Here is a 5,046-nt window from a genome sequence, read left to right as displayed (position 1 = left end):
AAAAGGAAGTCAGTCGTGACAATCCTGTTTTTTTTTTTTCTCTTATCAGACATCGCGTGTCTAATGTAGTCTCAATTTTTTTTAGACTGTAGGCTGTGAGTTTAATGATATTTGGTTTATCTGTCTAGCATGTCGATTATAGAGAGGCTCCATTAGTGTCAATAGCTACACAAGTTCACGCCGACCCAGTCAGGCCAACACTAGTTCCTCGAAACCAACAATATAAGCCAAGCAGGGAGCCTCTACGTGATCACTCGACCTGCTCCTGCTGGAAATATCTGTCAAATCTAATTTAAATCAGCCTTTAATCTCAAGACTGTTCGATTAGGATTGACTTGGGGTTAAATAGCAATCAACTGCTATAAGTCAAAACGTCGAAGACCTTGATGAAAAAAGAAAATTTAACAGTATCAGTCATTTCCCTACTTTTCTTGCTTCTAATTAAGAAAATCGGTTAATTATTTTGTAGCTCTTTGCACTTTTGTTTTGTTTATTTTACTGGATTTCTCCATTATCTTGAAAATTTAGTTTGTTTATCTGTTACAATCCATAAACGTTAATGCTCGTTTCCAGAATATTGTGTTTTAATGTCGTCACTATTTTGTTGAAATTCAACACTATGACCCGAGCTCTTCCTATCTCTCCTCTGTCCGCCCTAGTAGTAGGTGTTGTGGGCTTTTTAAGTAAGTGTTGTATGAAATAACGCAGAATTTTCGTATATAGTTTATTTTGTGTGTTAATTACCGAAGTTGTAGAAGTAACTGGAAGAGCCTAATACAGTGTTACTAGGTCTGCTAGAAGCAGCAGTTTAATCACTTTCGAATCACACCCTACTGGTTACTAAAGGAAGAAGAAAAAAGTAGGAAGGAGACATCAGATAATTTTGTTGTGTGGTGGTGGTGGTGGTGGTGGGGGGTGTCGAAGAATAGTCCTGTCTGGAACGCTTGTGATGATTAATCTGCTCGGTCAGGACTGATCTGCAATTAATAAATAACTAGATTAGGTTTCTTGTTCATACATCTGCACTGCCTTCGTTCACTGGCAGGGTTACAACCTCTCTTCAGTTAGAATACAAAATTGCAAAATAATCAGTCAAACGAACATTCTAACATTCTTTTACACTTCAAATACACAAAGAAACCTCAACTACTTAGAAAATGCTGCCATGTTGCCCTCAAATCACATCCCCATTGTATTGAATGTGTAGTAATAGTATTTTAATGTCATTTTTTAGATAAGATATGTCTCTCACACTTTTGTTTCTTTTCATTGTGTTCAGCATATACTGTGAGTGTTGTATAGTACTGATTTATTATTATTTTTTTACATTATACAAACTGTAAGTTCTCTTGACTAATGTTTACTTCTGGTTTGTATCTCCCTGTCTAAAAAAACTCTGTAACTTCAAACCAAAATGCATACATACATGCCAAGTGCAAAAGAAACTGCAGATTTCTTCAAAGCCACTAGGTCACCAGCCTTGACACTTCTGCTATTTTTCTCAAATAACACACCCCAAAGCTTTATCCTATCCTCATCAAATTGTTCATTCTCTCTTTCTACAGAATATATCTTGATCTTAGGAAACTTGCTACAGTATATCTCCAACTGCAAGAGGAACAATCCTTCTGACCCTGCTAATGCTGAGTATTTCACTCATTTCAACATCTCAAAGGCAATGGATGGAGACAGCCATTAACAATGACTTCTCCAACACTTTAGTTAGCCCATGCTTTTACTGTAACCATCTACTTGCAACTGTTCTAGGGGAATGTTAACCATGTTGTATGGCCCATAAGGAACATGATCTCAATCTCGTCCCATGAAAAAAAAAAGGGAAAAATGTCCCAACTGTAATGTTTGACTACCTTTAAACATTGTACTTTAGAGCTGGTCTCGGTCATTAACAAACTTTTTAATCTTTGTCTACAAAGATCTGCTCTTATCTAGAGATATACCGTAGTGTATTCCACCCCAAAGAAGTCTCTGCCAACTACCATTCTTACATCCACCTTTAAAGTGTTGAAAGCAACATTATCATTCTTTTATACCTGGTTTCCATGATAGCATGGATTGTCATGTTCTGAGTCAGTTTTTATTTAGGGTTATTAACTTTCTAGAAGGACCAGAGAATTATGTTTTGCTTGTATGTTTCATTTTTGGCTTGGTTTTTACAATCAGGTGACCTATCCTTACATTAACTATTTTATAGATTGTACTGAGTGCATTTTGTCATGTCACCAGCACTAGAGAAGTTGTCATGTTCTTGACCAACTAAAGAGTCCTTTTGACCTTATTTTGTCTCTGCTTGTTTGCTAAGTGTTTTACAGAATCTACTAGGTACATTTTTATTGTGGTATCAGGTTGTAGTGTGTGACTGCTCAAAGCAATATGAGCAAATTAGTGATTAGTAGATTCTGATGGCAGTAGAAAAACCAAGATGAGCAGGTGAACTGTAATATGATGGTGGAAACATTGACTGTAGTGAGTGAGGAATAGAGAGGGTGTCAATGAATAGCCTGAAGTGAAAAAATGTTGGCTAATTGTAAAGTGTATGGAGTGCAAACAATCTAATGCAATCCTTTATGTATATCTCATGATGGATGATGATAGAATGATAACTCTCCACCACATTATACCTTTCATAGCTTCTGTAGGGTCAGAGCTAGTGAAACCTGTTCTCATCTGTTACTCACTAGTGATCTTTTACCATTGAAAAGCTTGATGAAAGCAGTGTTGTTGCATGTGATATCTGCAAAGTATTCAGTTGTATCTGGAAGGAGAATCTAGTTAATTATCCACCTATAAGCACCCTCTGTCTCTTGTTTGATCAGAAGCTTCCTTCCAGATTACTCCATCATAGTAGTGTTGATGGGCCTCTATCTGATCCAGACTCTTCTTCCTGTACTTGAACAATCTACTTGGTATCACCTGACATTGGTTACTCTTATGTAGCTTATACTACTTAGCACTCCTCCTAATCTTTTGCACACATACATGGTTCACATCCAATTTAATACCTCATGTCAAATCTATATGGATGCCATGAACAGAATCTTCAAAAACTTTTATTGAGTAAACCTGTTTTCAAAGGCATACTGACTAACCATCCCATCTTTTTAGGTGTTTGTAGGGATGCATTATCCAATGTTTCCTTTCCTTATTTGGTCCTTTTGATATCAACCTACCTTATCCAAATTTCATGTTATGTTTCAAACACAAGCTTGATAACAACACAGTTATTTTATTTAATTCTTTGTTATTTTCAAGGTTAATTGAAACAAAGGCAATGTATTTCAACAGAAATATGGTAACAAAATGGTTAAGAAAGTAGGGAGTAATGTGCAGGATATTTAGCTGCTATATTTAGCACATTGAGCAAGCACAGTGAAGTTGTCTTGTGAATAGTGTGGATTTGAGTATAGTGCTTTGAATGTGTGGAAATAGTTGGAGAGGAATTTGTGGGTTGGATGAGTCTTTAGGATTTTTATAGGGTGTGCATTGGAAAAAATGGGTTTCCGTGATATTCTTCACCTAAGTTTTTGGAATGTCTTTAAATTGCAATTATATTGCCCAGTTTACAAACTCTGCCATATAATTTATCATGCAGTGTGAAGAACATGGTTTAGTTGCTGCCTAACTAGTAAGAGTTTAACTATTTCTAACAGTTGGCAGTTGAGATGATTGTTCAAAACAATGAAATATTTGAAACGATGTTGGAATTGTGCATCAGAGTTAATTGACTTACCCCCTTTCCCCAAACTTGTTGGCCTTGTGACAAAATTTGAAGCCTATATTTTGAGTGATAATAACAAGGAGGTAAAGAAAACCTATTGATTTAGTTTCTAAACTTTCATTTATGTCATATTGTTCAACTAACAGTAATATTACAAAGAGGATAGTATAGATATTGTATTTTATAAAATAGCAAATGATATTTATTACAACATATGTATTTAATATCCAACCATTTTCATTCTTTTGGAAGATTTCAGGGTTTTTTTTTTTTTTTCATGAAATGTTGATGACTTACTCTTTAAGAAAATTAAAGCAGAAACAATATTGTTTTATATTGAACTAGCAGAGATACCCGACATTGCCCGTGTTACATGCAAATGAAGGATGAGACTTTTCTTTTATATTTTGTGTAAGGAACTGGAATACATATGATTCGAATTTCGTCAAAATTGCACATGGGGGTTCTTTCCCTCATTACATACCCTAAAAAAATTCTAATCATAAGAAATGTATCCCATACTATTGATCTTTATGCAGCGCATATTCCAAAATTTCAGTCTTCTGGAACCTGTAAAAAGGATTTTGCTCCTGAAAAATAAAGCTCATGGAGCTCTAAAATGTGGGGATGAAGACCCCTATTGGGGGTGGGGGTGTTAATGTCAATCAGAGAAGTTGAATTGTTGGGAATGTTTTTAACTTGGGTCTTATAGTATGCCTGTATATATGTGAGAGTATAGTTTCAGTTTAATAGTTTCAGTATGAAATTGAAAGTATTAAAGTGAAAGTATTTGAAATTACAGTAGCGACGTGTTATTGTTTCACTTTTGACATGTAATACTGAAATAGTGGAATAGTTTCAATGTTTAAGTGAAAGTATCTGACATTACAGTAGAGTGATGTTATTGTTTCAGTTTTGACACATAATACTGAAATAGTGGAGGAGATATGAGATTGCTGTGGGCTCGAACTATGCAAGAAGTTAGAAATTGTTTTGGACTAAGACACTACATGGACCCTAAGTAAGGCATGTGTTAATTTGGAATGAAATTGGTTGTGTAGTTCTCGAGTTTTAAGGATTCACACAGACACACATTCTCATCTTTATATATCTGATATTTATGCGCACATTCCAAAATTCCAGTGTTATGGACCCTGTAAAAAGGATTCTGCTCCTGAAAAATGGAGCTCATGGAGCTGAAAAGTGTGGGAGTTAAGGCCCCTATTGGGGGTGGGTGTGTTAATGTCAAGCAGAGAAGTTGAATTGTTGGGAATGTTTTTAACTTGGGTCTAATATGTATCGTTTGAATT

The 5,046-nt window shown here is 35.4% G+C and overlaps 1 protein-coding gene across 2 annotated transcripts in view; it reads left to right on the top strand.

The window, feature by feature from the left end:
* The window catches only part of LOC106868719 (uncharacterized), a 63,435-nt gene that overhangs the window by 1,715 nt on the left and 56,674 nt on the right, over positions 1–5,046 (top strand). The window lies entirely within an intron of this gene.

This window comes from Octopus bimaculoides, chromosome 6 (assembly GCF_001194135.2).
Source record: "Octopus bimaculoides isolate UCB-OBI-ISO-001 chromosome 6, ASM119413v2, whole genome shotgun sequence".
In the NCBI taxonomy this organism is placed as follows: Eukaryota; Metazoa; Mollusca; class Cephalopoda; order Octopoda; family Octopodidae; genus Octopus; species Octopus bimaculoides.
The sequence above is the reverse complement of the archived record's forward strand: the minus strand, read 5'-3'. Positions and strand labels throughout refer to the sequence as shown.